This window comes from Apodemus sylvaticus, chromosome 2 (assembly GCF_947179515.1).
Source record: "Apodemus sylvaticus chromosome 2, mApoSyl1.1, whole genome shotgun sequence".
NCBI classification, from domain to species: Eukaryota; Metazoa; Chordata; class Mammalia; order Rodentia; family Muridae; genus Apodemus; species Apodemus sylvaticus.
In genome coordinates, this window is record NC_067473.1 from 83,435,126 (window position 1) to 83,448,016 (window position 12,891).

General features: G+C 37.2%; 1 pseudogene; it reads left to right on the plus strand.

The window, feature by feature from the left end:
- Positions 1 to 3,312: 3,312 nt before the first annotated feature.
- On the plus strand, positions 3,313 to 4,254 carry LOC127678668 (putative vomeronasal receptor-like protein 4; annotated as a pseudogene).
- The last annotated feature ends 8,637 nt before the right edge of the window (positions 4,255 to 12,891 follow it).

Consider the following 12,891-nt stretch of genomic DNA (forward strand, 5'->3'; position numbering starts at 1 on the left):
TTATCTGTGAGTCAATACCAAGTATTTCTTTTGTGATTGCATTACCTGAATATTTTCATATCTTTCCCAAACTCATACTTTGTAACTTATGAAATGCTGGGGATGATTTTTTCCCTAGTATTTCCTGCAACATTTTTGCTGCTGCTGCTCTATCTCAGAGTACTGGCTCATAGTGTGAGACTAGAATATTCTGGTCAGTGGCACCCGCACTAAACTCAATTTTTACAGAATTCACACATTTAATTTATTTAAGAGGATCAAATAATATCTATGAATTAAAACCTTCTTAGTAAGTGATCAGTATTAATTCCTACTGTCCTCCATTTTATAAAGATTTCATGGAACTAGCTTGGTTGGCTAAGGTCTTCATCTAAGATTCCTGAAGACTTACTCTTACTCCTGGCAGTGGACAGCACATAAACCAACATTGTGTATATTGTCACCTGAAAGTCACATATATTCTTCATGTTCTCTCTGAGCTGTCATACAGACTTTAGGTCATTACTCACTACATATTTTAAAACCTAAAGTGAAATTGATAATCATCATCTAATATATTTGTATGTCCCTTAGATTACTAAATCTCCATATCTCAGAAAAGAAAGATCATCATAAATTTAAAAAGAAGATTGTTCTAAAATTAAATTCTGGGATAATGATAAGGTAAAGTAATTTCTTTTCATGAATATAGAGAAAACTTCTCATGGTAACATGTGTTAAGGTCTCTTTAGTCATGTATGCGCACTGTTGAGTTTTTTTTATTCTGAGTCCATTTCATAATGATGGCCTCTCCACTATGTTTATGGATGTTTATGTTTATCACTTTGGATTTTAATACTTACATCTATTTATTACAATTTGAACTAATTGGAAAGAGCACAGCACTGCATTATTTTCAAATAAACAGAAAATTTTACTCAATGCATGCCTGTGTTAACAGCTCTGTATTCAGGGTAGCTATGGACATTGCTGGTCCACTCTAAGCTTCGGTGAACCCCAGAGAAAAATGCCACTTGATCATTTAGAACATGTGTCTTTTTCTATATGTGATAAAAATTTACAGAGCAATAAATATTAAATAAAAAGTTTGAAAAACTACCTTTGGGGAAAAACACTTAAATTGCTATATTTTACCATATATAATGATTTTATATTACTTATATTACATGTATTTTAATAAATTATAGATGTACAGCTAAAATATTTAATACATATATGGTTTGTGCATTTGTAATTTGAAAATTTGAAAATGACTATAGTTCTTTCAATTGTATTATCCAGGAACTTTTACTTATTTAAGATATATTTATTTGAGTTTACATATATGAATGTTTGCTTGCATGTATGTCTGTGTTCCACTGTCATGCCATATGATACAGGGCAATGCATACTCCAGAACTGGAGTTATAGATGGTCATGGGTCACCATGTCATCGCTGGGAATCTAGCCCAGACACATAGCAAGAGATAAAAGTGCTCTTCACTACTAATCATGTAGCTTTACAAAAAACAGAACTTCATTGTACAGCTACTCTAAATTTATGTTGATGAGAGAAGTCGATGTGTAGCTCTCAAAATTGGGATGAATCCATCAATTTACTAGACTAAGCTTTTAAGGAGCAAAAGAGAACATGTAATAATAAAATGTGCTATTTATCATTTTAGGTTCATGGTGCTATTTTAGGATGGTCTCTTCCACTATCTGTTGCATTATTTTTATACATACAAGCATACATGTGTCTATGTATGTGGAATAAATTGGTCACTACTTTTATCACAAGCTTTGAATAATGTAGACTTTTTCTTCTTCTTTACCATGAAGCTGATTTTATAGTACTAAATAAAATCAATCCAATAAAAATTGCTCCTTTTAACCAGGCAAGTAACTTATATGAGCACCAAAGGTAAGACTGTCGAGTAAAACTGTAAAGAGTGTCTGGGTGCTGATGAATGATAACACAGGGAACTTGTTTTCCACTACATGGAAAGGAATTCTTTTAAACAGAAATTCCTAAACAACATCACTATATGGTCATTTTCAACAAGTTCACGTTTGTCATAATGTATTGAAAATAGTGTTTGTCTTAGCATTCCATATTCTCTGTTGTTGGAGGTTCCCAGCTCCACATCTTCAGATGTGAATATATATCTGTAGTATACAGAAATCAAAAAAAAAAAAAAGGATACCTTTGTCAGGATAGGGGTGAGTGTGGGAACAATGGAAAGAAAAATAGGAGGCTACAAGTATTTGATCAGGAAAATGGAAGAGACTGACATCCTTAGGGCTAAGAGGCATGTAAATACAGAAGAAGAGGGGAGGAAGGTAAAGGAAGTAGCAGCAGGACACAAGTGATCAAAGAGGAAAATGGAAATAGGTGGATTCTTAGGTAAGGGGGAGGGAGATAAATACAGAACAAAAAGATAGTTAGGGAACATAACAACATGGAGGGCTGAAAAAGTCATAAGAAAGCATCCTGTTAATGATTTATCCACCAATCCTCCCCAATAATGTAAAAACAAATTATTGTTTTATTGATACGCCTGAATTAGTTCCTTAATCCTGAAATGGAGTTCACAAATGGTTAAATTTGATGGGAACTAAACTAGAAGCCATCTAGGCCCATTTTGTACCATACTTTTTATACAATTAATAAAGTCTGGAATGTACACTACTGGTATTATATTGTGCCCATATCTTTCATTCTAGATTCTGAGAATGTAAGATTTCATGAGAAATTAAACATAAAAAATATGAAAAGAGATAGACTGTTTGCTGATATAAACTGTCATATTATCATGAATTATGACTTGTATTCCATGAGAATTATGCATCAAAATATGGATAATTGCAAAATTGAGCATAGTAAAATTATACACTATGATGCATTTTTATCTAATTTTTTTTGGGAAGTCTTCTATGATCAGGTCACCATAGTTTTTCTTCATTTGTGCAAATGTGATTGATCTTCTATGTTCATTACTACTGTTTAGGAGTTAAGTGTAAAATGAGCCAGTTTAAAGCAATAGGATTGGAATTCTAAGGTATGATTCTCAGGTACAATACAGAAACACAAAGTGTGTATTCTGTGTAGATATGAGTCTATATGCATTTATTGTCCATAAATTTCTCTCTATATAAGAGATACTTGGACAATATATAGAAATGTAGGGTATAGCTAATATAAAACATCAAAAAAGAAACATCTTATTCAAGAATTATTAGAGAAATGATTACATACTGGTAATTTGAATGGAATCATAAGTTTGATATATAATCTATTATTTTTTCAGATATATGAAAGAGACTTCCACTATGTTTTTAAGATGAATACACTTTCAAATTATGTCTTCAATCAAGAATGTCCTTTATTTCCAAACTGCACTTGGAGTTCTAGCGAATATGTTTCTACTGATTTACTATATTTTCATAATCCTAGGTCACAGATCTAAGCCCATGGACTCAATCTCCTGTCAACTAAACTTCGTGCACATAATGATGTTCCTCACTGCAGGAGATATTTGGATTGCAGAATTATTTGAATCATTGAACATTGATAATGACTTTAAATGTAAAGCAACTTTTTACATAAACAGAGTTATGAGAGGCCTCTCTATCTGCATTACCTGCCTCTTGAGCATATTCCAGGCTGTCACTATCAGTCCCAGTAACTCACTGTTGGCTAAATTTAAATGTACCCTAAAAAAGTACATCATTTATGTTTTCATCTACTTTTGGTTGTTCAATTTGTCTTCAAGCAGTAACCAGATCTTCTCAGCTGGTGCTTATATCAATGTGAGTGACACCAACCAGATCAAAGTCAATAAATACTGCTCACAGTTTCCCATGAACAACATCATTAGGGGATTGCTTTTAGCAATGACAACTTTAAGAGATGTGTTTCTTGTAGGAGTCATGCTGACCACAAGCACATACATGGTTATAATCTTGTTCAGACATCAGAGGCAATGCAAACATCTTCATAGTATCAGGCACCTGAGAGCATCCCCTGAGAAAAAGGCCACCCAGACCATCTTGCTGATGGTGGTTTTCTTTGTGGTCATGTATTGGGTGGACTTCATCATCTCATCCACCTCAATTCTATTAGGGAGTTTCGACCCATTTACCCTGACTGTTCAGAAGTTTGTGATGAATGTCTATCCCACAATTTCTCCTTTGGTACAGATCAGTTCTGATAACAGAATACTCAAATGCCAGCAGGTTTTTTTTAAAGGGGCAATTTTTATCTTCTTTTAAAAAAGAGATTTATTTTATTTATGTCATTTTATTTTCTAAGTGTTGGGCCAGCATGTGTGCATTACTGGTGCTCACAGAGGTCATAGAAGGTGACTGGATTCTGTCGAACTAGACTTAGTAAGGCTTGTAAGGAGTTACTTTGGTCTAGCTTCAATTATTTCTTTAAAAAAAAAACATTCCTTTTAAGCTATTTGATAGTTCAAGTAGAAAAACAAGATTTTTTTCATGTGATTTCCAAAAAAGAGTGGTTTCATACATTCTTTTAACATTTCAGCTCTATTTTAAATCATATAATAAGCCTGCCCAGAGAGAGCAGGTCTCCCAGTAGTGCTAATATACCAAAGATCACAGGTAAGACCACCATTGCTGCCCAAATACCATGCACAAGTGGGACATGCCAAGAACCCACAGCAACCAGGAACCAGAGAGCAACATGGAACAGAATCCTTCTGGTTTCCATCTGTGCCCAGGGCTGACTCTGTGCCACAGCTATCTGGACCACAGTCCTCCCTCGAACTATACTACCACCCAGAGAAAGCAAGTCTCCCAGGAGTGCTAACACATCAAAGATCAGAGGAATGCTGACATACTTAAGACCACAGGAGCTCAGACTGACAGGAGGGACAATCTTCAGTCAGAGACAGCAAAAGGAGCTACGACTAGAGACGGCCAGATGTCAAGAGGCAATTACAATAACATAAGCAACAAAACCCAAGGTAACTTGGAATCATCAGAAACAATTTCTTACAACTCCCAACACAAGAATCCCTGGATACCCGAACACACCTGAAAAGCAAGATTCAGATGTAAAATCACATCTCATAATGATGATAGAAGGCTTTAAGAAAGACATAAATAAAACCTTAAAAATGCAAGAGAACACAGGCAAACAGGTAGAAACCCTTAAAGAAGAAACACATAAATCCCTTAAAGAATTATAGGAAAACACAACCAAAGGGGTGAAGGAACTGAACAAAACAATCCAGGCTTTAAAAATAAAAATAGAGCTGCAAGAGGCAAGAGGGGCTTCCGGGCAGCCAGCAAGGAGAAGTCGGTGTGCTCCGGTGAATCCAGCGGGCCCCAGCAAGAGACTTCAGGTGCCTGCTTTGGGATCTGAACAGCCTGGGCCACAGCACTTGGTCTTCAGGAAGTGCGGGAGACCTGATGTGCACCCAGAGGCAGTCTGGGAGCTCACAGCACAGCTTGCTCCTGTGGCATGGAGCTTAGGTTCCAGTCCAGAGGCCTCTGGAGAGAGCCCTCAGATCTCTCTGCTTCCGGATCCAGATCAGCCTGGGCAGCAACACCACATCTCCAGGTCCTACAAGAGGCAAGAGGGGCTTCCGGGCGGCCAGCCGGGAGAAGTCAGTGTGCTCCGGTGAATCCAGCAGGCCCCAGCGGGAGCCTTCAGGTGTCTGCTTCCAGATCTGAATAGCCTGGGCAACAGCACCCTGTCTCCAGGCAGTTCAGGAGGTAAGCTCTGCACCAGAGGCCACCTGGGAAGGGGGAGCTTGCACTGGTGAGTCCAGCATTGACAAGATCAACTAACACCAGTGAGAACTAGATGGCAAAAGACAAACGCAGGAACGTCACTAACAGAAATCAAGGCAATATGGCAACATCTGAACCCAATTCTCCTTTACCAGCATGTCCTGGATACCCCATCACACCAGTAAAACAAGATTTGGATTTAAAATCACTGGTCATGATGCTGGTACAGGAACACATGAAGGACATACTTAAAGAAATTCAGGAGAAAATGGATCAAAAGTTAGAAGCCCTTGCAAGGGAAACGCAAAAATCATTGAAAGAAATCCAGGAGAATACAAAAGTCAATAATGAGGAAACGCAAAAAAACACTTAAAGAAATACATGAGAGCTTTGGTCAACAGGCTGAGGTCATGAAAGAGGAAACACAATAATCTCTTAAAGAATTACAGGAAAGCACAAACAAGCAAGTGAAGGAGCTAAGCAAAACTATCCAGTATCTAAAATCAGAAGTAGAAACAACTAAGAAAACTCAAAGGGAGACAACTTTGGAGAGAGAAAGCCTTGGGAAGAAATCAGGGGACAGAGATGCAAATATCAACAACAGAATACAAGAGATAGAAGAAAGAATCTCAGATACTGAAGATACCATAGAAACCATGGACTCAACAGTTAAAGAAAATGCAAAATGCATAAAGCTTGTAACCCAAAATATCCAGGAAATCCAGGACACAATGAGAAGACCAAACCTAAGGATTATAGGCATAGATGAGAGTGAAGATTTACAACTTAAAGGGCCAGCAAATATCTTCAATAAAATTATGGAAGAAAACTTCCCTAACCTAAAGAGAGAGATGCCCATGAATATACAAGAAGCCTACAGAACTCCAAACAGACTGGACCAGAACAGAAATACTTCCCGTCACATAATAATCAAAACACCAAATGTACTAAACAAAGAAAGAATATTAAAGGCAGTAAGAGAAAAAGGCCAAGTAACATATAAAGGAAGACCTATCAGAATCACAGCAGACTTTTCACATGAGACTATGAAGGCTAGAAGATCCTGGGCAGATCTCATGCAGACTCTAAGAGAACACAAATGCTAGCCAAAACTACTATATCCAGCAAAGCTCTCAATCACCATAGATGGAGAAACTAAGATATTCCATGACAAAACCAAGTTTACCCAATATATATCCACAAACCCAGCCCTACAAAGGACAATAGGAGGAAAACACCAATACAAGGAGGGAAACTTCACCTTGGAAAAAGCAAGATAGTAACCTTTCATCAAACCCAAAAGAAGTTAACCAATCAAATTTTAAAAATAACGTCAAAAATGACAGGAAGTAACAATCACTATTCCTTAATATCTCTTAATATCAATGGACTCAATGCCCCAATAAAAAGACATAGAATAACTGACTGGATACGTAAACAGGACCCTATGTTTTGCTGCTTACAGGAAACACATCTCAGGGTCAAAGACAAACACTACCTTAGAGTAAAAGGCAATTTTACAAGCAAATGGTCTCAGGAAACAAGCTGGAGTAGCCATTTTAATATCAGATAAAATCGACTTTCAACCCAAAGTCATCAAAAGAGACTCTGAGGGACACTTCTTGTTGGTCATCTATGCTCCAAATGCAAGGGCACCCTCTTTCATAAAAGAAACTTTATTAAAGCTCAAAGCACACATTGCACCTAACACAATAATTGTTGGTGACTTCAGCACTGCACTTTCCTCAATGGACTGATCAGGAAAACAGAAACTAAACAGGGACACAATGAAACTAATTGAAGCTTTGGACCAATTAGATTTAACAGATATATATAGAACATTCTATCCTAAAACAAAAGAATATACCTTTTTCTCAGCACCTCATGGTACCTTCTCCAAAATCGACCATATAAGTCAACAAATATAAGAAGATCAAACTAATCCCATGCCTCCTATCAGATCACTGTGGAGTAAAAGTGGTCTTCAATAGCAACAAAAACAACAGAAAACCCACATACACGTGGAAACTGAAAAATATTCTACTCAATGATACCTTGGTCAAGAAAGAAATAAAGAAAGAAATTAAAGACTTTTTAGAACACAATGAAAATGAAGACACAACATACCCAAATCTATGGGACACAATGAAAGCAGTGCTAAGAGGAAAACTCATAGCCCTGAGTGCCTCCAAAAAGAAAATGGAGAGAGCATATATTACCAGCTTAATGACACACCTGAAAGCCCTGGAACAAAAAGAAGCTATTTCACCCAGGAAGAGTAGAAGGCAGGAAATCATGAAACTCGGGGCTGAAATCAGTCAAGTAGAAACAAAGAGAACCATACAAAGAATCCACAAAACCAGGAGCTGGTTCTTTGAGAAAATCAACAAGATAGATACACCCTTAGCCAGACTCACCAAAGGGCACAGAGAAAGTATCCAAATTAACAAACTTAGAAATGAAAAGGGAGATATAACAATGGAAACTGAGGAAATCCAAAAAATCATCAGATCCTACTACAAGAGCCTGTACTCAACACAACTGGAGAATCTGGAGGAAATGGACAATTTCCTTGACAGATACCAAATACCAAAATTAAATCAGGACCAAATAGATCATCTAAACAGTCCCATAATGCCTAAAGAAATAGAAGGAGTCATAGAAAGTCTTCCAACCAAAAAAAGCACAGGACCAGATGGTTTCAGTGCAGAATTCTATCAGACCTTCAAAGAAGAGTTAACACCATACTCTTCAAACTATTCCACAAAATAGAAACAGAAGGAACACTACCCAAATTCCTTCTATGAAGCCACAATTACGTTGACACCAAAACCACACAAAGATCCAACAAATAAAGAGAACTTCAGACCAATTTCCCTTATGAACATCGATGCAAAAATACTCAATAAAATTCTTGCCAACCGAATCCAAGAACACATCAAAACGATCATCTACCATGATCAAGTAGGCTTTATCCCGGGAATGCAGGGTTGGTTCAATATACAGAAATCCATCAATGCAATCCACTACATAAACAAACTCAAAGAAAAAAACCACATGGTCATTTCATTGGATGTTGAAAAAGCATTTGACAAAATTCAGCATTCTTTCATGCTTAAAGTCTTGGAAAGAACAGGAATTCAAGGCCCATACCTAAACATAGTAAAAGCAATATACAGCAAACCGGTAGCCAGCATCAAACTAAATGGAGAGAAACTTGAAGCAATCCCACTAAAATCAGGGACTAGACAGGGCTGCCCCCTTTCTCCTTATCTTTTCAATATTGTACTTGAGGTACTAGCTCGGGCAATTCGACAAAATAAGGAGGTCAAAGGGATACAAATTGGAAAGGAAGAAGTCAAACTATCATTATTTGCAGATGACATGATAGTCTACCTAAGTGACCCAAAAAACTCCACAGCTGATAAACAACTTCAGCAAAGTGGCAGGTTATAAAATCAACTCAAGCAAATCAGTGGCCTTCCTATACTCAAAGGATAAGCAGGCTGAGAAAGAAATTAGAGAAATGACCCCCTTCACAATAGCCACAAACAGTATAAAGTATCTTGGGGTAACTCTTACCTAACATGTGAAAGATCTGTATGACAAGAACTTCAAGACTCTGAAGAAGGAAATGGAAGAAGACCTCAAAAAATGGGAAAACCTCCCATGCTCATAGATCGGTAGAATCAATATAGTTAAAATGGCCATTTTGCCAAAAGCAATATACAGATTCAATGCAATACCCATCAAAATCCCAACTCAATTCTTCACAGAGTTAGAAAGAGCAATTATCAAATTCATCTGGAATAACAAAAAGCCCAGGAGAGCTAAAACTATTCTCAGCAACAAAAGAAAGTCTGGGGGAATCAGTATCCCTGACCTCAAGCAATACTACAGAGCAATAGTGTTAAAAACTGCATGGTATTGGTACAGTGACAGGCAGGAGGATCAATGGAACAGGACTGAAGATCCAGAAATGAACCCACACACCTATGGCCACTTGATCCTCGACAAAGAGGCTGAAACATCCAATGGAAAAAAGATAGCCTTTTCAACAAATGGTGCTGGTTCAACTGGAGGTCAGCATGCAGAAGAATGCGAATTGATCCATCCTTGTCTCCTTGTACTAAGCTCAAATCCAAATGGATCAAGGACCTCCACATAAAGCCAGACACTCTGAAGCTAATAGAATAGAAACTGGGGAAGACCCTTGAGGACATCGGTACAGGGAGAAAGTTTCTGAACAGAACACCAATAGCGTACGCTCTAAGATCAAGAATTGACAAATGGGACCTCATAAAATTACAAAGTTTCTGTAAGGCAAAGGACACCATCAAGAGGACAAATCGGCAACCAACAAATTGGGAAAAGATCTTCACCAATCCTACATCAGATAGAGGGCTAATATCCAATATATATAAAGAACTCAAGAAGTTAGACTCCAGAAAACCAAACAACCCTATTAAAAAATGGGGTACAGAGTTAAACAAAGAATTCTCACCTGAAGAACTTCAGATGGCAGAGAAGCATCTTAAAAAATGCTCAACTTCATTAGTCATTAGGGAAATGCAAATCAAAACAACCCTGAGATTTCACCTTACACCAGTCAGAATGGCTAAGATTAAAAATTCAGGAGACAGCAGGTGTTGGAAAGGGTGTGGAGAAAGAGGAACACTCCTCCACTGCTGGTGGGGTTGCAAATTGGTACAACCACTCTGGAAATCAGTCTGGCGTTTCCTCTGAGAACTGGGCACCTCACTTCCAGAAGATCCTGCTATACCACTCCTGGGCATATACCCAGATTCCCCACCATGTAATAAGGATACATGCTCTACTATGTTCATAGCAGCCCTATTTATAATTGCCATATGCTGGAAAGAACCCAGGTATCCCTCAACAGAAGAGTGGATGCAAATAATGTGGTATATCTACACAATGGAGTACTCTTCAGCCAGTAGAAACAACGAATTCATGAAATTCTTAGGCAAATGAATGGAGCTGGAGAACATCATACTAAGTGAGGTAACCCAGACTCAAAAGGTGAATCATGGTATGCACTCACTAATAAGTGGATATTAACCTAGAAGACTGGAATTCCCAAAACATAATCCACACATCAAATGAGGCACAAGAAGAATGGAGGAGTGGCTCCTTGTTCTCGAAAGACTCAGTAAAGCAGTATAGGGCAAAACCAGAATGGGGAAGTGGGAAGGGGTCGGTGGGAGGACAGGGGAGAGAAGAGGACTTATGGAACTTTCGGGAGTGGGGGGCTAGAAAAGGGGAAATCATTTGAAATGTAAATAAAAAATATATCGAATAAAAAAATGTAAAAAAAAAGATGTAAAATAATCCAACTTGAAGTAAGTCACTAGCCATAAAATTCTGCAACACTTTGCTCCAGTCATTTACATAATTACATTTACCTCCCAACAGTATATTAATGAAGTATGGCCCTGACACTATGGTATGAAAAGCATTAACTAGCACAGTGGTATAAATATATTTCATGTGTTTTGACTTTATATTAGCTTATAAGTCATTGGACATAATTTAAAAGATATAATGTTATTAAGAAGAAGTTAGTTTAACTAGTGACACATAAAAAGTACAACTTTCTTTTGTTTTTTGACCCACATAGTCACCCTTGCAGAACAGGTGGATTTGAAACAATAGGCCCAGACTAGAAGATATTTACATCTGAAGAACCTTATACAATGTCCTTGCCAAACAGGTGGGTGTTGGGCAAATTAGAAAGAATTTACATTTGATTTGGTGCAAAGCTCAGAGGTGCCTCAATGGAAGCTTGTGAGGAACTGCTTTTGCCTTGCAGTTCCTAGAATTTAGGGATTCTTTGGCCAAAACCACTTTCTTAACTTATCCAGGTGTGATTCAGGATGCAGTTCATTCTTATTACTCACACAGACTAATTTAGACTCAGGGAGTTTGACAAAATGTCCTGTAAAGTCTCTTTAAAAGTTTATATCAAGAACATTGATGTTGTCTGTGTTTGAGTTTCTAAATTTGTTACACGGGAAAATGTTTTACCTGGTTGATTTTATATTTCCTTGTGTAGAAAGGTTATGCTAATTGTTCCTTGACCCCGCTTTACTGGATACATCTTTTGATATGTAAATGTCAATCCCTCATGCTTAAAGGCTCAGGCCTCAAAACAGAAAAATACATTCAGATTCAAATGTATACATTCACACACGTCTCTGTGTGTGGTTGTGTCTCTCGGTCATCTGGTCATCTCGGCCGAACCTGTGCCTTTTCCTGAAATCCAAAAGTTCCCCCTCGGATCTAAATCTTCCCAGCTGGCACCATCCGCGGCAGTTCTTAGACTCAGTTTCCAAGTATTTTTCAGAAATTTTCATAAGGGAAATTGGTCTGCATTCTTTTTTGTTGGGTCTTTTTGTGGCTTCCAGATCTGGTAACTGGAACTCATGAAAAGAATGGGACAGTGTTCCTTCTGTTTCTAAGTTGTACATAATGTGAGGAATATTGTGGTTAACTCATCTTTTAAAAGTCTGGTATAATTCTGTCCTACAACCTGGTTGGAAGACTTCTAATTAGTGCTTCTAATGTACTTCAGGTTATAGTTCTATTTAAGTTGCTTATTTGGTCTTAATTCAACTTTATCAGGTGGTATTTTTCAAGAAAATTGCCATTTCTTTTAGATTTTCCAATTTGTTGGAGTATAGAATTTTATTTATCATTCTCTAAATTTCTCTAGTATATAGTTCTATTCATTTTCAATTCAAATTTTGTTATTTTGATATTCTTTCTCCAACTTTTTTCAGAATTTTGCTAAGAGTTTGTCAATCTTTTTGATTTTTTATAGAACAAACATTGATTTTGTAATCTGTGTGTATGTGTAAGTGTTTGTAGTTTAAAGTTTTCATTTTTGAGATCATTTGTTCCTTGGTTAAGTTTGTTCCCAAATATTTCCTTTTCTATGAAGCTATTGTGAATAAGAGTGTGTCCATGATTTCCTGTGTGTGTGTGTTATTGTTGATACATTGAAAGCCAATTGATGTGTGCAAGTTGATTCTATATGCTGCCACACTGCTTAATTTATCACTTCTAGAAATGTTCTGAGAATTTGGGGACCTCTAATATATAATTAATGTCATTTTCCAATAAGGA